The 21,374-nt window shown below is 41.6% G+C and overlaps 1 long non-coding RNA gene across 1 annotated transcript; it reads right to left on the bottom strand.

The window, feature by feature from the left end:
- Nucleotides 1-398: 398 nt before the first annotated feature.
- Nucleotides 399-20,383, bottom strand: LOC129495151 (uncharacterized). The gene is made up of 3 exons (XR_008661464.1): nucleotides 20,271-20,383; nucleotides 17,965-18,085; nucleotides 399-566 (listed from the first exon to the last, which is right to left on the bottom strand). It is a non-coding gene; the product is annotated as an uncharacterized LOC129495151 (long non-coding RNA).
- Between the last annotated feature and the right edge of the window lie 991 nt (nucleotides 20,384-21,374).

Here is a 21,374-nt window from a genome sequence, read left to right as displayed (position 1 = left end):
GAAGCAGGCTTCCTGCGGGGAAGCCCAATGTGAGACTCCATCCGGGACTCCAGGATGACACCCTGAGCCGAAGGCAGACGCTCAACCACTGAGCCACTCAGGCATACGTGCACCATTATCTTTTGAATAAACTATTGCTAAGCAATATTTTACCTTCCAGGAAAGTAATCTTGGAAGAATATATGGTCATCCTTAATATAACTTTGCTTCTAGCACTGCCAGAAGGTAATATGTCAACATCTTTATTATAAATATATAACTTCATTGTAAATGATTTGTCTGGGTTAATAATGGACTCTGGACTTCTTAACCATAGTGGAAAAGAAGGCTTTTTGTTTGTTTTGTTTTTTAAGAGAGATAGTTGGGGGAGGGGCAGAAAGCGAGCAAGAATTTTTTTTTAAAGATTTTATTTATTTATTCATGAGACATAGAGAGAGAGGTAGAGACATAGGCAGAGGGAGAAGCAGGCTCCCTGCAAGGAGCCTGATGCAGGACTTGATTCCAGGACCCCAGGATCACAACTTGAGCCAAAGGCAGATGCTCAAACACTGAGCCACCCAGGTGCCCTGCAAGGAAGAAAATATATTTTTTTAAAGATTTTATTTACTTATTCATGAGAGACACAGAGAGAGAGGCAGAGGTAAAGGGAGAGGGAGAAGCAGGCTCCATACGGGGCCTGACATGGGACTCGATCCTGGGTCTCTAGGATCAGGCCCTGGGCTGAGGGTGGTACTAAATCGCTGAGCCACCTGGGCTGCTCAGAAGAGAATCTTAAGCAGGTTTCATGCCCAGCAACAAGCCTGTCTCAGGGCTCTATGTGGGACTTAATCTTACAACCCTGAGATAACTGACCTGAGCTAAAATGAAGAGTTGGATGCTTAACTGACTGAGCCACCCAAGTGCCCCCAATAAAGGCCATTTTTACATAGGGGAAAAATTTAACTCTTAAATAGCAAGAAAATAAAATCACAAGACAAAGAGCTTTGACCACAAATGAGGACTAGACTCTTTGTCAAATATAAATTAGACAAAAAATTTTCTCTTCGGAAAACAACATTCTTTTCACAAAGACCTTAAAATATTCCAACCAATTACCACACATTAAATCTGTAATTCTTTTTTTTTCGAAAGATTTATTTATTCATGAGATACACAAAGAGAGAGAGAGGCAGAGACACAGGCAGAGGGAGAAGCAGGCTCCGTGCAGAGAGCCCGATATGGGACTCCATCCCAGATCCGGGGATGAGGCCCTGAGCCGAAGGCAGGCACTCAACCACTGAGCCATCCAGGCATCCTTGTAATTCATTTTTTAAAAAGGGTTAATTACAAGTGAATTAGACTTGCCTTTTTCACAGACCTTTACTTTATGCTTTAATGACTGGAGAATGGGGAATATATGTGGGCAACTGAATATATATGAAAAGCAGTAAGATCAAGTGTAGTTGTTGTCTTTTATTTGGCCCTTGCTTTCATTCATACACTCTTGCTTTTTTAAAAATATTTTAATTTATTTATTCATGACAGACACAGAGAAAGAGGCACAGACATAGGCAGAGGGAGAAGCGGGCTCCATGCATGAAGCCCAATGTGGGACTCAATCCCAGGACTGTGGAATCACACCCTGAGCCAAAGGCAGACACTCAACTGCCAACCCACCCAGGCATCCCCATACACTCTTGCTTTTATTCATCAAATGTTTCTTGAGCATATATTAGTTACGAGATACTTATTTTAGGTGATGAATGTTAAGTTTATGTTTTTGCTTTTAAGATTCTATTTTTTATTTATTTAGTTGAGATAGAGAGCACACAGAGGGCAAGTGAGAAGCAGACTCCCTGCTGAGCAGAGAGCCCAATGCAGGGCTCGATCCCAGGACCCTGAGATCACCCCTCGAGCCGGAGGCAGATGCTTAACCAACTGAATCACATTGATAGAAGATGAAATACATAAATCTGAAGAGTTGCATTCAGAATGTATACAGAGCTTCTTCAAATCAATAAGAAAAAGATGAGGGTAAGGAAGGGAATTTTTAACTTTTTTCATGTTTCTTCATAGGTTCTTCTTCTGGACCCCTGTAAATTAGACTGACAAAGGAATGATTAACAAGAGAAAAACAAACAGAAGTTTATTAACACATGCATCATGTATACAACGGGAGTAGCCAGTGATGAGTAACTCAAAACAGTGGGTAGAACTTGGGTCTTATAGCATCTTAATGGAAGGATAATAATAATAATTCTAATTGGCATAATATTGGATAATAATAATAATTTTAATTTAATAATTGGCAAAACAAACAGAAGGACTTAAAGTTTATAGGAGTTGCAGGTTGGGGGAGGGAATATATGAAGAAATCAATGGTAGATAAGGGCTAGTTTAAGCAAGGTTTGTTATCTAGATTCCTCTGAGCTAATAAGGGTATAGAGTTGTCTATGATGACTAACTTCTGTCCCTTGGTAGATATGGGAGATGGGGACACCTCTACAAACGGATTTCCTGTTTTAGGCAAATAGTAGGAAGGCAGATAGCTTTTCTTATATCCACATTTTCTCAATTGCCTTTAGCTCAAAATAATCCTTATGCCAAAGTGACATATTTGGGGGTGGCATATTCTGCTACACTTAATTGGTGATTAATTTTTAAAAGGGACAAAAGACAAGCAGGTATTAAATAGAAGGGAGTCCTTTCTGCTCTCTGGCAGCACAAAGAGAAAGTATGCCATTTATTCTTTAAGATATGTCTCCTGTGGCAAGTCTTGGGCAGTCTGCACACACACACATACGCACATATACACATGCTCACTCTTCTGTTAATGTGTTTATACTTTGAAATTATCTCATACTCACAAGAATTTGTAAAAACCGTACAGAGAGTTCCCATGCACTCTTTACTCAGCTTCCACAATGATCATATCGTATATAACCAGAGTAGTTGATCAAAAACAGAAAATTGATTTTGTTAAATCACTATTAATTCAGGTATGGAGACACGGAATTTTTTTTGATGTATTTATTTATTCATGAGAGACACAGAGAGAAAGAGAAGCAGAGACACAGGCAGAGAGAGAAGCAGGCTCCTTGCAGGGAGCCTGATGCGGGACTCAATCTCAGATCCCGGGATCACAACCTGGGTTGAAGGCAGGCACCCAACCGCTGAGTCACCCAGGTGTCCCAAGATACAGAATTTATTAGAATTTTACCACTTTTAGGATGCCTGGGTGGCTCAGTGGTTAAGTATCTGCCTTCAGCTCCGGCTGTGATCCTGGGGGCCTCAGGCTCCCAGGGTGATGGGGGAAACCTGCTTCTCCCTCTGCCTGTGTCTCTGCCTCTCTCTCTCTGTGTCTCTCATGAATAAATAAATAAAATCTTTAAAAAGAAAAAAAGGAATTTCACCACTTTTTACAGGCACTCTTTGGGGGGGGGGGCGCGGCCAGGGAGGAGTATATAGTTCTGTGAAATCTGATCAAAAGCATAGATTCAACTTAACTGTCATGACCATCAGCATGTAGAACTGTTCCATTACCATAAAGAAACTCTCTCACATTACCCCTTGATAGTCACGTGTTTCCCCTGGATCTACTACTACTGATCCATGTCCCAGCACTATAATTTTGTCACTTCATGAATGTCGTAGTAATAGAATCCTACAGTATGCAACCCTTGACTTTGGCTTTTCTAAGTGTAATGCCATTGAGATCCATCTAATCTGCTGCATGTTTCAGTAGTTTATGGCTCTTTATTGCTGAGTGGTACTCTGTCTTATGGATGTGCCACTATTTCTTTATCCATTCCTCCACTAACTGTCCTTTGGCCTACATATTGGAGGGTCCCCAGAACCACCTCCAAATTCAGTGATTCATTAGAAGGACTAGCAAAACAGTGTATAGTTATCCTCATAGTTGTGATTTATTGCAACAGGATACAGAGCAAAATCCACAAAGGGAAACAGCACATGGGGTGAAGTCCAGGGACAGCAGGCACACGTTTCCAAGAGTCTTCTTGCTGTGGAGTTACACAGGACTTAGGTCACTTAGGACATACTTAATTCTCCCCCAGCAATGAGTTGTAACAACTCTGTTCTTTCCTTTTTCAGGATAACAAATGTGTTCATCCTTTGGTCTTCCTGGGGAGTTAAAAGAATTCTTTGCGAGTACAGCAAGGTTCATTGCCATCCTGATATCGAAAGACAAAGATCATCGTCATGCTATAAGTTTCTCAAACAATTACATGTGCATTTTATCCTAAGTGACTGCTAGACGGCCACTCCTTGACTGGTGCTACCTATCAGAGGAGAGATAAGCTTTATAGAGTGAAAGGAATCAGGACAAATTCCAGGACTGTTACTTAAAACTGGGTTTGCCTCTTGGTGCATGCAAGAGCCAAAAGACACAACCACACCAAAGAATAGGAAAAGGAAGGATTTTAGTTGCAACATGTAAAGGAGTATACCAGAGATCTTTCCCAAAGCAGTGTCTCCCCAAACAACAAACGTGGGAAAATTTTAAGCTAAGGGGAACATACATATTTATGAAGGAACTTGCCCATTTGGGGAATGCAGCATGGAATTGGGGTAAGAGTCATCTTAAGATGACCGAGTCCGAGTCAAGGTCAGTTCTTACATTCTTTCACAAGATAGCCAGCAGCCCAAAATGACTTTTTTTACATCAAGAAAGCTGCTTCTTCTGGGGACTTCTAACTCTCTCTGCTTACAGGAGATGTGAGGTTTAAATAATGGGTGAGATGTGAGCAGAGAAGAAACAGAGAGATCTTTCTACTTGTGGGGAAAATATGAACAAAGGCAATGAGGAAAGAAAAAGCTGTGGTATTGACAGAATGGTGAGAATATCCTGGGCAGAGCAGTTTTCCGTTGGAGAATAAAAAAAAAAAGATAGTCTTAGGAAAAGGGATTCAGCTTTTTGAGGACTTTAAGTCCTAAAAGGAGTGATTCACACAGATTACTATGGAGAGTTGTGCTAATGAGCAAAACAGGGTTTCAGGAAAATTTATCTGCCAGTAATTCAAAGGATGGTTTGGAGATTAAGAAATCGTGACACTTATTTGGAAATACATCCAGGGGAGGAGGTTCAGATTAGGATCAAAGCAAATAGAATGGAGAATAGGGAGCTGCCTTTCTACAGTTTATATTGGTGTAAATGAACTGCACAAGAGAGGCTTGTGCATGTGGAGACAAGACCTACCTATGCATAAAAAGAGTTGAGTTGCACTTGGTAGTTACCTTTATAAATGAGGTCAGTAAGGCATGAGTGGAGAGACCATTTTAACCTCCAAGAAAAGTTATAAAACTAAAAAACATGATAACACAGAGAGGGGGAAAAAAATCAATGTGTGGTGTAGGAAGTAGCAGGAGGTACAGTGTTTTTTTTTTTTTTTATGGTGAAGTGTTTTAAGAAAGCTATTTAGTGTGACTATTTTCCCTTTCAGAGATGTTTCATTTAAGTACAGCCTAGTTAGGAAGGAGTAGATAAGGCATCCAAGATCAAGATCGGACCTGCTTTATTACCTTGTGAAAATTCATGAACGTGACAATACCTGGGATCTGATGCATTCCGGAGGAGCTATGGCTCATGTGTGGGTGTGCGTTTTTAATGAGAGCAGGAATAACATTTCTAAGCTTGTCACTAACTCACATTTCCTTGTAGTGAGTCACTCCAGCTCTTGTGTCTCCAATTATTAAAAAGAAGTAATTCCTGGAGTGAACTGTTTATTTAAAAAAGACGGGCCTGGGTGTCTCCATGGGTTAAGCGTTTGCCTTCAGCTCAGGTCGTGATCCTGAGCTCCTGGGATGGAGCCCCACGTCGGGCTCTCTGCTCAGCGGGGCACCTGCTTCTCCCTCTCCCTCTGCTGCTCCCCCTGCTCATGCTCACTCGTGTTCTCCCTCGCTCGCTCTCTGTCTCTCGTTCGCTCTTTCTATTTCAAATAAATAAATGAAATCTTTAAAAAAAAGAAAAGAAAAAAACATTATCTCCAAGCTTCAAAGACATAAAGTGTCTCAAGGAAGCAGTAATCAGAGTATAACTCTTTATCCCACTGTTCTGGCCAATTGCCAAGCACGGTCTCTCCTTCCCCACCTCTGCACCCCATCCCACTAGGGGCTTCCTTCTGTATCTCAAACACACCAGGTTAGTGCCCATCTCAGAACCAGCTGGGATGCTCTTCCCAAGAGCTACACATGGCTCACTCCTTCTCATCATTGGGTTTTTATTTTATTTTATTTTATTTTATTTTTATTATTATTTTTTTCATCATTGGGTTTTTAAAGTGACCATCATCTTCTCAGAGGCACAGTGGATGCTGCTGGGCACCCTGCCCATATCCCCCTCACAGGCTATGGGTTCACCCCCCAGGTGCTGTGGGTGTTTGGTGGCTCAAGGCTCAGGGTTTTGTCCTTTTATGGAGGATTGTCCTGGGCTGATGGGAACTTTCTCACCCAGTGGTGGTGGTCCTGGAGACCATAGCTGAAAGTCATATCCTCCACGTAGGGGGACCAGGGCCAAAGACTAAGTGATGAAGAGATAGAGCAGCCTCCTCTCCTCTGGGTGGGACACCTTCTTGGTGCAATTTACCATCCAGGGCTTCCCATGGGATCAGGCTGAGAACAGACTTCTCCTAAGGAGTAGAGTTGCCAAACATCATCCCCTGCTGTCTGCTCCTTTTTTTTTTTTTTTTGAAGATTTTATTTATTTATTTGACAGAGAAAGAAAGAGAGTGAGCATGAGCAGAGGGGAGGAGCAAGAGGCGAGGGAGAAGCAGGTTGTCTGGTAAAAAGCACCCTGCTACTTAAAAAAAAAAAAAATTTGTTGAGAGAGAGAGAGGGCATGCACCCGTGAGTAGGGGCAGGGCAGAGGGAGAGGAAGAGAGAATCTCAAGCTGACTCCTTGCTGAGAGGAGAGGCCAAGGCGGGGTTCAATCTCATGACCCTGAGATGAAACCAAGTTAGTCACTCAACCAACTGAGCCACCCAGGTGCCCCTGTCTGCTACTTTTTAAATTCTCCTTAAGATCACTGAAGCAGGGTGCTTGGGTGACTCAGTCGGCTAAGCATCTGCCTTCAGCTCAGGTCATGATCCTGGAGTCATGGGATCCAGCCAAGGGATCCAGCTCCTTAATCAGCAGGAAGTTTGCCTCTGCCTCTGCCTCTGCCCTTCCCTCCTCCCATCCCACACCTCACCACTCATGTGCTCTCTCAAATAAATATATAAAGTCTTTAAGAAAAAAAATCACTGAAGCAGGAATTCCCACCTCAGCGTCTGTTCATGGAGGGAGCATAATTTAAGATAGTTGGTGCAGCCGTGGTCCTTAGGTAGCAGAATAGTCTGGAATTTGGGATTGGATAAATCGACCACTAGGTGGCAATGTGAACCCCATCCTTGTCAGACGGTAAACATTGACGTGCTGGAGTGTGAGCTCACTAAGATTGTCACCTGTGGTGACTGGGACAAAATATAGGTAGAAGAGACTGCATTAAATTGTTCAATGGCTCTGGCATTTAACTAGTTTCAGGCAAACAGGGGAAGCTTGGTAAACAGGCCTGCTTGTACTATTTTCATAATTTCTTGTGTCTGTAGTTATTTCAAAATAAAAAAAAAATTGGGATCCCTGGGTGGCGCAGCAGTTTGGCGCCTGCCTTTGGCCCAGGGCGCGATCCTGGAGACCCTGGATCGAATCCCACGTCAGGCTCCCGGTGCATGGAGCCTGCTTCTCCCTCTGCCTGTGTCTCTGCCTCTCTCTCTCTCTGTGACTATCATAAATAAATAAAAATTAAAAAATAAATAAATAAATAAATAAATAAAAATTAAAAACAAGCAAATAAACACCCATAGTGTGAAAACAATATTATATCCTAGGGAAAATGGTAGACATCAGTAGTATCCACAAGGACTTAGGGGAGGCAGAGATGATAGCTCCCACATAATTGCCATTTATTTTTATTTTTTTAAAAAGATTTTATGTATTCATGAGAGACACAGAGAGAGAAGCAGAAACATAGGCAGAGGGAGAAGCAGGCCCCCTGCAGGGAGCCAGATGCAAGACTTGATCCCAGGACCCCAGGACCAGGACCTGAGCCAAAGGCAGATGCTCAACCACTGAGCTACCCAGGTACCCCACAAATTGCTATTTAATTCAATAGCTTGTTCTTTGCAAAAACTAAATAAATTGTGGCAAATGACATGAATTCCCAGAAACTCAAGCAGTAGCTGCAATCAAAGTTGCTAGACTGAGTTTGGTATCTTCACTAAAACAGATTAATATAGCTTTTCGGATGTGGTGTGCAGCTGTAACTGGCAAACACTTATTTCCTATTTCCATCAGAAAGGTGAATCAGAAATAGTTTGCTTTCACAAGGAGTAGGTAATAGTATTGATTCATCACTCTGCCCCAGGGCTACTTCACTTCTCCTATGCTCTGTCACAGTGTACTTCCCAAAAGACCTGGATCGTGCAGACATTCCACAGAACTTCACACTGGCCAACCATACCATACCGATGGTCATGTTATATGAACCTGGTAAGAAGGAACTGGCAAGTGCTCGGGGACATGGGCAAGACACATGCACTTTGGAAGGTGGAATATAATGTTAAAAAGATGTAGGAGCCTGCCACCATGTACATATATTTAGGGGTACAGTGTTCTTGGACATGCCGGGACATCTCATCTCTGCTAAAGGACAATTGTGCGTTGTGCTTCCTACCACTAAAAAAGGTACAGGATATGCAGGCATTTCAGAGGTAGTATTTATCACATTTGCGAAACTGCTCTGATCTATTTATTGGGCATGAGGAAGGTCACCAGCTTAAGTGAGACTCATAGCACAAGAGGGCTCTGTTGTGGATCTGAGTTACAAAATAAGAAATATGTTTGGGCCATATGACTCAAAGGATTCTATGGTACTAGATTGGTTTGTATTATGTTAGATTAAAATGCTCTGTGAAATATTTGGGGTGCCCAAATGTGACAGTTGCAGGGTGGATGTCTAGGGTACTCGGGCAAGGCCATGCCATCTGCAGCAGAGAACTATATACCATTCAAATAGAGCTTCTGACACACTCTTCAGACCTGGAAGGGACTCCCTGAGTATAAGACATCAAGCAGTGAGGCAACTAGAGCTGCCCACCATGAGCTGGGCTTGTCCAGACACAGCTAGTCGTACGACTGGGTACACCAGCAGCATTCCGTCATAAGATGAACACAGTATGTCTGAGACTGGGTTCACACAGGTCCTCGAGTTGTGAGTAAGCTGTATAAACAAGTACTTCAGATGACTTATCTCTCACTTCTCTTTCATGAGCTTTTCTTTTGAGCTCATAGCTTCCTGAGGGTTCCCTAAGACCGCTGATGGAGGAGGATAAACCCTCTTCCTGGTGGGTTAATGCAGGTTGAAAACAGGCTGCTAGTGCATGACGGGGGTGAAAACAAGTTCTGCCACTGGGTATCTACTTTGGTGTTCTTGGGTGTCTACTCTGTGTGGAGAGAAGACGCCCCTCCCCCCCAAAAAAAGGTTATGTGGAGATTCACGGGCACTGGCGAATGGCCTGACTGGTCGAGTAAGTGGGCTGACAAGGAGCAATATTAGAAAATCTTCTTCTAGAGAAGAAGCATGTGAGTGGATCACTGGGTGTGGGCAAGAAGCATTGGTTAACATCCACCAGATCGTATCTATGACAGACAAGGTAGTAACCGACCAGGAGACAGGAAGGGTCACTCAGCAGATGCCCACTAGCTTCTGTCCTCAGCCACACCAGCCCTTGCACATTTGGTTTATGAGCAGAGTAACCATGACGGCAGCAATGGGGATTAGGTGTGAGTTCAGCTACTGTGCTGCCTCTCCTCAAAGCTGATCTAGCTATTGCTGCTGCCACATATCCAACCATCAGGAATGAGGAGCAATGGAGTTCTTCATACGGTACAACCCCTTGAGGAAACCAGCCACCTACTTGGTGGCTAAATGATTGTATCAGACCCCCTTCATGCTGTAAAGAGCAACAATTCATCCTGGGCATATTTATCATAACCTGAGGAGCCCCTGATATAGTCAGGGTTATAGTTTGTTCTAGAAACCCTCCTCTTACAAGTACCCAGAAACTGCACCAGTCAGAATCCTGGAAGACCTGCAACCAGATGGAGTGACATGGACATAGGAAGAATCAGCTCTGAGTGGTACAAAGGGTAGACTGGAGTCTGCTTTGTGTGCTGGAGTTCCCATGTTGGCTGCCAATGACTCACACCTATGCTGTTTCCTAGAGGCTTACATTTGGCTGAAGGAAACTGCCTAAGTCACACATGGCTGGGAAATTAAACCACTTCCCACCCAAGGTATTGCCTGGGGTCGCTGACTGGTACAGGAATATAGATCTAACCCTTTCACCTTAGGGAGGGTTCACCAAACATTTGCATTCCTTTTTCTCTAGTGTACAGAGGCCTCTGTCCAGCCGCCACCAACATTTCTCAGCCTGTTTTGCAATAGAGGGGCCACAGGAATAGTTCTCAGCAATGGAATGGGAGACAAGGTAAGATGCATTCTCTCAAGACCAAGATTAAGAAGCCTTTTCTACTTGTTCTTTTCCTCTTTCTGCACATAGATGACCCTATATTAAGGAGGCCATCAGATAAAAAGAGTCTGGGTTTCAGAGTTGCCTTGGGAAAAATGGCCACCAATCAGTAACACTTGTATTATTAAACGAGTGAGAAGTAAACTTTGAGTGTGTTTGGCATTAAAGTTTAGAGTTTGTTTTGTTGCAGCAGCTAGCATTACTCTCCTATACTCTCTACCTGTGAGCCCGAAGGGGATTCCTGAAAAACTAGCAAGTTGATGGAATATTTCCAAATACTCTGTTCCTTTCTAATACAGAGTCTCTGGTACCTTTCCCCTGAAAAATGGCTGAATGATGAGTTATCATGCTTGGATTTTATTTTATTAAACAGTATCACTTGGGACACCTGGGTGCCTCAGCGGTTGAGTGTCTGCCTTTGGCCCAGGGCATGATCCTGGAATCCCAGGATGGAGTCCCAGGATCAAGTTCTGCATTAGGCTCCCTGCATAGAGCCTGCTTCTCTCTCTGCCTGTGTCTCTGCCTCTCTCTCTTTGTGTCTCTCATGAGTAAATAAATAAAATTAAAAAACAAACAAACAATATCACTTAATTATTCTATCATAAACATGGTAAAGTTCAAAGCCACTGGATCAGATGAACTGGATTCCAGTTTCAGATTCCTCTCAGGTCTATGATGGAGTCCTGTAAAATATGACTTTATCTCTCTGTGTCTCAGTTTCACCGTCTGAAAAATGCAAATAAAATGGACCAGATGACTTCATAGTTCCTTTCTAGCTTTTGTATTTACTGATTTTCTGTATTGTATTAAAATCAAATGTCTTCAAGGAATATACAGAGTCAGCTCTTTATAAGCTGGGAAGAGTGGGGGCACAGGACTCTAATGCATTAAATATTACTCTAAACTTAACCTATAATAAGCCCTTTAATCATAGAATGTCTTTTATTACCAGACTTGAAAATTTGGAGATGAGTCAAAGACACTTGGTTCTTTGCTTTTGGCTCTAGATACAATCAAGTTGTCTTAAACAGCTCAAATACTTCGTTCAATTAAGGTATAATTGAGGCTGATTTGTTTCAGAAGAGTAGGAAAAGGGGCCAAGTGAGTCCAATGGGAATTAGCTGTATTTGGCAATGCCCAGAAATACTCCAGGGCACCCGGCCATGACCATGGAAACGACACATAGCCCTTGTCGAGAATGACTTGAACCTTAAGCTATAGGCTGAATGAAGTTTTGTTTACTTTATAAACAAATGGGCATGGCTATGTTCCAATAACGTTTGGTTTACAGGTTTTGGTAATCTTTTCTAAAAAATTAACAAACCTAAAGAAAGTCATTTAGAAGGTACAAAATTGTTAAAGAAGTATTTCCATAAGCTATTACAGATCAGTCTTTTACCCTGGTAAGTATGAAGCTGGCTGACATGTGATGCCTGGATGGCTTAGTTGGTTAAGCATATGCCTTCAGCTCAGGTCATGATCTCAGGGTCCTGAGATGGAGCCCATGTTAGGCTTCTCACTTGGTGGGGAGTGTGCTTCTCCTTCTGCCTCCCCACTGTTCCTGTTTTCTCTCTCTTTCTCTCTCTTATTAAATTTTTTTAAAGATTTCATTTATTTATTCATGATAGACATAGAGAGAGAGGCAGAGACACAGGCAGAGGGAGAAGCAGGCCCCATGCCGGGAGCCCAACATGGAACTCGATCCCGGGACTCCAGGATCGTGCCCTGGGCTAAAGGCAGGTGCTAAACCTCTGAGCCACCCAGGAATCCCTCTCTCTCTCTCTCTCTCTCTCTCTCTCTCTTAAATAAATAAATAAATAAAACCTTTAAAAAAAGATAAAGTCAGCCTGACAATTCTCTGAATCACATAGATTTCTTTCTTTCTCTTTTTTTCTTCCTTCCTTCCATCCTTCCTTCCTTTCTTCCTTCTTTCCTTCCTCCATCCTTCCTTCCATCCTTCCTTCCTTTCTTCCTTTCTTTCAAGCTGGGCAAAGTGTGGTGTTTAATCTCTTGATATTTGCATAAGAAACTTAGGAGAAGTGTAGATAAAGAAGGTATGAGAAAGGATCTAGGACTTTGATCTTTTATAGGGCTGCCTTTGTCTTACCCACCTTACAATATGCAAATTCTCTTTGGGTTGATTTTCCCACAGGATGAGGATGATGACTATTCCTCAGTGGCTGGAAAGTTGCTGAATTCAATTCAGGCAGCATGGAGTTTGCCTTCCTGAAGAGCCATGCAAATTTTTGTCAAATTCTAGGGGTTAGCTGCAGCTTGAGCAATGACATTCCATAAAACACTTCAAGGGAGAGAAAAGGCCAGATGATCTTCTCAGCCTTTTACCCGGGTTTTGGCTCCATTCAATTCCCCACAAACCTGTCTCTCTGGGGTTGGGCTGTTTATTCCTTGTACTCCTGTTACTAACGTAAAGGGCACAGCTGTTTCCTAACACAGCTAGAGCTAAGGCATTGCTGGCTTTCTCCACAGAGGGTCTGTGGAGCGATCACACGTACAAAGTCTCACATACAAATACATCAAAGTACTAGACTTGGTTACATAAGGCGTCTAGAACATGCTTTAAAGATCACCTAGTTTCAGCACCATCTGACCCCTGTTCCCTTTTACCTTCCGTAGCCAATCATGTGCCAGCTTATGTTTATTCAACATATACAGGGTCTTTCAAGTCATTCCCTTTCAAGGTCACTATCACTGACATGGTAGGTAGGCATTAGGTTCTAAGCTGCCTTTCCAGCCCCACTGCATTCTGGACATGTTGGTAGATGAAGCATTTAAAACTCATTTCCCACTGTGTCAAGTTCTGCTCAAGTCTTGTCATGGTTTCCTAGTGCATACACAATTTGGTATAACCTAACCCCAGGATCTCTTAAAACTAAGAAAATTTGCATTTCCCAGATTAAATTCCTTAGTATCTATTTCACACACCCACCTCTTATATAACTACCTGGAAAAGCTTAAGCTTTCCTACCTATGTGCCTTTTTAAAAAAATAGTTTATTTATTTACTTATGAGAGAGAGAAAGAGAGCAGGGGTAGGAACAGAGGGAGAGGGACAAGCAGACTCCATGATGAGTGTGGACCCCAATGTCTGGCTCTGCCTCAGATCATGACCTGAGCCCAAATCAAGAGTTGGAAGCTTAACAGACTGAGCCACCCAGGTTCCCCATGTGTGCCTTTTTTTCTTAATACTCTGCCTTGATTCTTCTTTGAAACTTTTTTTGTATGAGTAGAATTTTTTTCCCCAACTGCTCCAAGTACAGAGTCATCCACATAGCTAATTTTCAGCACACTATTGTGGAATCAAATTAGGAAATGAAATCCCTCAAGTACAATTCAAGATCTGATCCATTCCATCCTAGTTATCTGACAGGCACTATCCTAGGGCTAAGGATGTAAAAGTGAACACAAAAGGAATAGATTTCTGCCCTCAGAGTTTAAAAGGGTGGTGGCAGGGCTAGGATATGAAGATATTAAATAAATAAATGAGCAACATATTCAAAATGTCGTATGAGATACGAGCTATAGAGTAGGAAGGAGGATAAGGAGCACAGAAGTGGTCAGAATGGAGAGTGGAGTTTTAAATATGGTGATCACAGAGGGTCCCACGGAAAAGTGACATTTGAGTAAAACACTAAAAGGGAACTTTTCACTAAACATTCACTAAACGTTTCACTAAAAATGAACTTACAGCTACTGAGCAGTCTAAAGATAGGCACAAGACATGCAAATGGCCTGAGGCAGAAACTTTTTATGTTCTAGTGGTAAATAGCAAAGACAACAGAGTGAACCCAGCAGTGTGTGGTAGATGAGTCTGGAGGATCTTAGTGGACCATAAGCCACTGGGAAGACTTTGGCTTTTATCCTAAACCAAATAGATGGAGACTATACAGGGGACTGAGTAGAGGAGCTGAGTGATCTGTATTATGGTATTAAACAATTTCTCTAACTGCTTGAAAGTAAACTGTATAGGTCAGAGTAGAGGTAGGGAAACCACTTAGGAGCCTCTATGATGATGACTTGGATTAGGGTAATAACGAAGGTTTTTTTTTTTTTAAGATTTTATTTATTTATTCATGAGAGACACACAGAGAGAGGCAGAGACATAGGCAGAGGGAGAAGCAGGCTGCCAGCAGAGAGCCTGATGCGGGACTCGATCCTGGTACTCCAGGATCATGCCCTGAGCCTAAGGCAGAGGTCCTCAACTGCTGAGCCACTCAGGTTGCCAATAGTAAAGGTTTTGAAAAAAGGTCAGATTCTTGAGATATTTTAAAAATGGAGCTGATAAGAACTGCTAATGGTTTGAATGTGAGATGTGACAGAAAGAGCCAAGGATAATTCCAAGGCCATCCTTGAGCAAATAGAAGAATAAAGTTGGTACTTGCTAAAATGGGGCAGACAATGGGAGGAACAAGTTTTGGAGGGTGAGGTGGAGGGAGGATCAAGATTTTTATTAGGTTATTGGTAATAATTTTTTTGTTTTATGTTTTTATTTTAATTCCAGTTAGTTGACACAGTGTAATATTAGTTTCAGGTATACAATATAGTGATTCAACAACTCCATACATCACCTGGGGTTCATCACAACAAGTGCCCTACTTAACTTCCATCACCTGTGTCACCCATCCTCCACCCCCCCACCATCATTTTGTTCTCAATAGTTAAGAGTCTGTTTCTTGATTTGTCTCTTTTTTCCTTTGCTTATTTATTTTTCTTAAATTCCACAAGTGAACTCATATTGTACTTGTCTTTCTCTGACTTATTTCTCTTAGTGTTATATTCTCTAGCTCCATCCATGCCATTGCAAACGGCAAGATTTTATTATTTTTTATGGCTGAATAATATTCCATTGTATATATATCACATTTTCTTTATCCATTCATCTATCAGTGGACATTTGTACTGTTTCCATAGTTTGGCTATTGTAAACAATGCTACTATGAATATCGAGTGCATGTATCCCTTTGAATTAGTGTTTTTGTATTCTTTGGGTGAATACCTAGTAGTACAATGGCTAGATCATAGGGAAATTCTATTTTTAATTTTTTGAGGAATATCCATACTGTTTTCTGCAGTGGCTGCATCAGTTCGAATTGCCAACAACAGTGCACAAGTGTTCCTTTTTCCCCACATCTTCGCCAACACCTGTTGTTTCTTGTGTTGTTGATTTTAGCTATTTTGACAGGTGTGAGGTGATGCCTCATTGCCGTTTTGATTTGTATTTCCCTAATGGTAACTGATGATGAGCATCCTTTCATGGGTCTATTGGCCATCTGTATGTCTTCCTTGGAGAAACATCAGTGATGATTGCAAGTAGTTTTGGCCTTATCCAGTTTTAATTATTATGTTCCTTTCTAGCACACCCTGGGTTTTATCTTGAAGTCTTTTTCTCCTTATACTCCTTAACACAAATCTCAGAAACCAGAGACAAGTGATAAATTAACCAAATTTAAAAATTAGCATGACAGAAACTACCAAAACCAAAGTCTACATACAAATGACAAACCATGGAACAGTATTGGTAGCTCATCCTATAATACTGTGTTTCCTAATATATAAAGAACTAGAAAAAGATAAGAAGCAGCAATAAAAACCCAATAGAAAAATTAACAATAGATATGAACAGATAGTTCATGAAAAAGTTCACTATAAATATTTTTTTAAATATTTTATTTATTTATTATGAGAGACAGAGAGAGAGGCAGAGGGGGAAGCAGGCTCCATGTAGGGAGCCAGACGTGGGACTCGATCCTGGGACTCCAGGATCACACCTTGGGCCAGAAGGCAGACACTCAACCTCTGAGCCACTCAGGCATCCCTATAAATACTTTTTAAAAACAAGACACTCACTATGACTCAGTGGCAAGTTAAAGCTATCATTAGATGATTTCCTCTGTATCATATTGATATAGATAAAAAACAATAACTCAGGGCATTAGCTAGGATATAGCAATATAAACATTCTCATCAACTTCCATTAAGGGGCAGCCTGGGTGGCTCAGCGGTTTAGTGCTGACTCCAGCCCATGGTGTGATCCTGGAGACCCGGGATCAAGTCCCACGTCAGGCTCCCCCCATGGAGCCTGCTTCTCCCTCTGCCTGTGTCTCTGCCTCTTTCTCTCTCTGTGTCTCCCATGAATAAATAAATAAAATCTTTATAAAAAAAAACTTCCATGAAGGGCAAATTTGGCAACATCAATCAATTATTTATTTATTTATTTATTCGTTTCAGAAGGAGAGAGAGACACGAATAGGGGAGGACAGGCAGAGGGAAAGGGAAAATCTTAAGCAGGCTCCACACCCAGAGCAGAGCTCATTCTCACCACCCTGAGATCATGACCTAAGCCAAAATCAAGAGTTGGTCACTTAACCAACTAAGTCACCCAAGCACCTCAACATCAAACAGTATTTTAAAGTCATATCCTCTGACCTAGCAATTTGACTCTATTTCTGTATGTTAGAGATGTAATCTCATATTTCTGAAGAGATACATGCACAGTGATATATTACAGCCCAGCATGTCACAAAAAAAAAAAATCAGACACAATTTATATGTTGCAATAATAAGAGAGCAATGGTTAAATAAATTGTGGTAACTCCATAGTAAACATCCATTAAAAATAATAAGGCAGTCTTGCAAAACATACTATGAAGAGATAAATTTATTGTTAAAAGAAAAAAGCAAAGCAAAGAATGGTTTAAAGCTATCATATGTTTAACAAAACATAAGAGGGACAGAATATATGCATGTGGTTTTTTTTTCTTAAGATTTAATTTATTTATTCATGAGAGACAGAGAGAGACAGAGATAGAGGCAGAGGGAGAAGGAGGGAGCCCCATGTGGGACCCGATCCCAGGACTCCAGGATCACACCCTGGGCTGAAGGCAGACATTTAACCACTGAGCCACCCAGGCATCCCTTTTAACCAGCAATTTTACATGGGGTTTGCTGGAAATAGACACAAAGACAACAATGAGGGCAGAAGGTTTACTAGGGAGTGCTCTCAGGAGATACACCTGCCAGGGAGTGAAGAAGGCAATGCTGGGCAGAGGGAGAAGTTGACCCACGGTGCAAGTCACAGCTGTGGCTTTGGCCTACAATGCAGCCCTGTGGTGAACTCCAGAGCTGGTTTGGTCCTTGAGCATTGGCCCCAATCGAAGCAAGGAAAGCAGGACTTTGTATCCCCTGTGTTGGCCTGGGGCTGCCCTCTGTGATCTTGGCAGAGGCGGCTCCCAGCAGCTGATGCCAATTGCCCTCAATGTGCCCAACAGCAGGGCTATGGCGTCCTCAACCCAGAAGGGGGAATTGGCACAGAATACATTTGAATTTGTTCCAAAATAACTAATTAGAATAACTTGGGTAGGGTAAGCAGTATAGCACTCACCAGCACTCTATTCTGAAAGTACAGGAGGCAGGACCAACAGCTCTTCATCTGAAGCTGTCTTTGGAGGCTGGTAGTGAGGCAGGAGAGCGAGGTACTTGTCTCATGGAGTCGAAGAATGAATCTTGTGGACAAAAGAGAGTGAGCAAAGTGATAAAAGTTTCTTAAGCAAGGATACAGAAGAAGCTCTCAGGAGTGGGAGGGGTCCCGACAGCATTGCCAACGTAGGCCTGCCCTGACAGCCATTTATCTAGAACTGACCAGAGAGCTTGTGGCCTTATCATTCCTCTGATGTCTTGGTTTGAGTAAAGACTGGTAAGAACATCTCTAATGGCTTTCTTTTGAGGTCTGGTTATTCTTTCTTGGTCACATGTGACTGTCAAAAAGAAGACACCCTCCCCACCCACAGCTAGGGCTGAGTGGTCTGGTTTGTTCCCTTATATCTGATTTCCTTACTTCTCAGCATTTTGGGGATTTCTGTGAGCCTGATCCCATCACCCTCTAGGTCTCCCTACCTAGCTTCACCTGTCCCTTACTCAGTAGCATTCTAAGTAGGCGACTCTGATGTTGGTTTAACTCCTGGAGCTCCTGTCTCATCCCAAAGGGTCCTTACATTTTCTCAGTACCCCTGTTCCCCTCAGGCAACAGAGGAAGGAAGAGAACCAACAAAGTAACTGTGACTTGACAAAGTAATTTGCCACTCTACTTTAAATGAAAAAAAAATCCATATCTCATCCATTAATCTAATTTTAGCTAGAGTTTGTTTGCTACATCAAATTTCATTACATTTTTTAAAAAGATTTTATTTATTTGAGAGAGAGAAGGAACAAGCAAACAAGAGATCACAAGCAGGGGGAGGGGCAGAGGGAGAAGCAGACTCTATGCTGAGCAGGGAGCCCAATGTGGGACTCAATCCCACAATCCTGGGATTATGACCTGAGCCGAAGGTAGATGCTTAACCAATGGAGCCACCCAGGTGCCCCTTTTTGCCTCTTTACTTAATGATGAAATTAAAATATTCATTTTCATTACCTAGATTCTTCAACAAACAAATGACATTAAGAGAGATTTAAGAGACATAATCTGAGGAACTGATTTAAATCCCAAGGAAAAAGGGAGGAAATGAATTTCATTGCAAATAGCTTTGAGATAATCAGGGAAATTTGCACATGGACTAGGTATTAGATTACTCTGTACCAAAAAAGTATTGACCATTTTATTAGATAAAAGTTTAAAAGTCTTTATTACCAAGTCATGTTGAATTATTTATGAGTAAATAATATAACGTCTGGCATTTTAAATTTTTTTTTTTAATTTATGATAGTCATACAGAGAGAGAGAGGCAGAGACACAGGCAAAGGGAGAAGTAGGCTCCATGCACCGGGAGCCTGACGTGGGATTCGATCCCCGGTCTCCAGGATCGCGCCCTGGGCCAAAGGCAGGTGCCAAACCGCTGCGCCACCCAGGGATCCCTACGTCTGGCATTTTTAAAATTGAAGTATAGTTGACATAAATTATGTTAGTTTGAAGTGTACAACATAGGGATTTGAAGTTTATTATACCTTAGAAAATGCTCACCATGATTAGTGTAGTTACCATCTGTCACCATACAATATTATTATGGTATCATTGACTATATTCCCTATGCCCAACTGAGAATTGTTTTATATACTGCAGCTAGGGACGCCCGGGTGGCTCAGTGGTTGGACATCTGCCTTCAGTCCAGGGCATGATCCTGGAGACCCGGGATCGAGTCCCACGTCGGGCTCCCTGCATGGAGCCTGCTTCTCCCTCTGCCTGTGTTTCTGTCTCTCTCTCCGTGTCTCTCATGAATAAATAAATAAAATATCTTTTAAAAATAAATAAATAAATACTACAGCTAAAAAGTGGGTTTGTGGGGTGATGGATAGATGAGACAACATTGATAAAATGTTAGCTATTGAAGCAGAGGATGGACACACAAGGTGTAATGTACTATACTCTTGTCTGTTGTACTTAAAAATCTTCATAATGAAAATGTCAAAAATTCATGTATCTAAATACATATATTAACTGTGTCTTCTCCCTAAATTGTATCATTTTTAAAGGTTTTATTTATTTATTCATGAGAGACACCGAGAGAAAGAGAGAGGCAGAGACATAGGTAGAGACAGAATCAGGCTCCATGTAGGGAGCCTGATGTGGGACTTGATCCCGGGACTCCAGGATCACACCTTGGGCCGGAGGCAGGTGCCAAACCGCTGAGCCACCAGGCGTCCCCCTAAATTGTATCATTAAAAAAAAAAAAAAAAAGGAAAGAAAACCAGTACCTGTTCAAATGAGAATTTTCCTTTGGCTTGATATAGCTGGTGGATCATCAGATCTCTGAGTGTTCACACACCACTGGCTGTATTGGTCCATACTTGACATTCTATCATTGTAATTACCTGTACACAAGCATTTCATAGATGATAGTCTGGGCTAATGATTGTAATTCTGTAACACCACAACAAAATGACAAAACAAGTTAGTGTTTCCCAGTATTTATCAGAGTGAAGCCACATCATATGCTTTTTTTTTTTTAAGATTTTATTTATTTATTCATGAGAGATGGGGTGGGGGGCAGAAATACAGGCAGAGGGAGAAGCAGGCTCCATGAAGGGAGCCTGAGGTGGGACTCGATCCCGGGACTCCAGGATCACATCATATGCTTTTTATTTGGTGACAGAGTCCCATGTATTGGCATATAGATATCCTATGAAATTATTTTATTAATTAATTTGGGCGAGTTGAGGCAGCAGAAATGTGTGTTCATGTTATACTGGTCTGTTTTTTCCATGAATAAAACAAAACACTTCCTGAAGCCCATTTCTAATAATAGTTATGTTTATATATCAAGTCCTCTGTGCTTTCTGAGTTTAGATCGATTATACTATATTAAATGGTGCTTCTCAAGCTTTTTGGTCTTTAGAACTCTTTACATTCTTTTGTTTGTTTATTTCAAGTTTTTTATTCAAATTTCAGTTATTTAACATATAATGTAATATTCGTTTCAGATGTACAGTTTAGTGATTCAGCGCTTACATACAGTACTGGTGCTCTTCACAAGTGCACTCCTTAATGCCCATCACTTATTTCACCCATCCCCCTGCCTACCTCCTCTCTGGTAATAGTTTCTTCTCTAGAGGTAAGTTTGTTTCTTGGTTTTCCTCCCCCCTATATTTATTTTGTTTCTTAAATTCCCCATATGAGTGAAATCATATGATATTTGTCTTTCTCTGACTTATTTCTTAGCATAATACTTTCTAGCTCCATTCACATCATTGTGAATGCCAAGATTTCATTCTTTTTTGCAGCTAACATTTCATTGTGTATTATAGCACCTCTTCTTTATCCATTCATCAGTTGGTGGACATCTCATTTGGCTGTTGTAA

Source organism: Nyctereutes procyonoides, unplaced genomic scaffold (genome assembly GCF_905146905.1).
Source record: "Nyctereutes procyonoides isolate TBG_1078 unplaced genomic scaffold, NYPRO_anot_genome, whole genome shotgun sequence".
Classification (NCBI taxonomy): domain Eukaryota; kingdom Metazoa; phylum Chordata; class Mammalia; order Carnivora; family Canidae; genus Nyctereutes; species Nyctereutes procyonoides.
The sequence above is the reverse complement of the archived record's forward strand: the minus strand, read 5'-3'. Positions and strand labels throughout refer to the sequence as shown.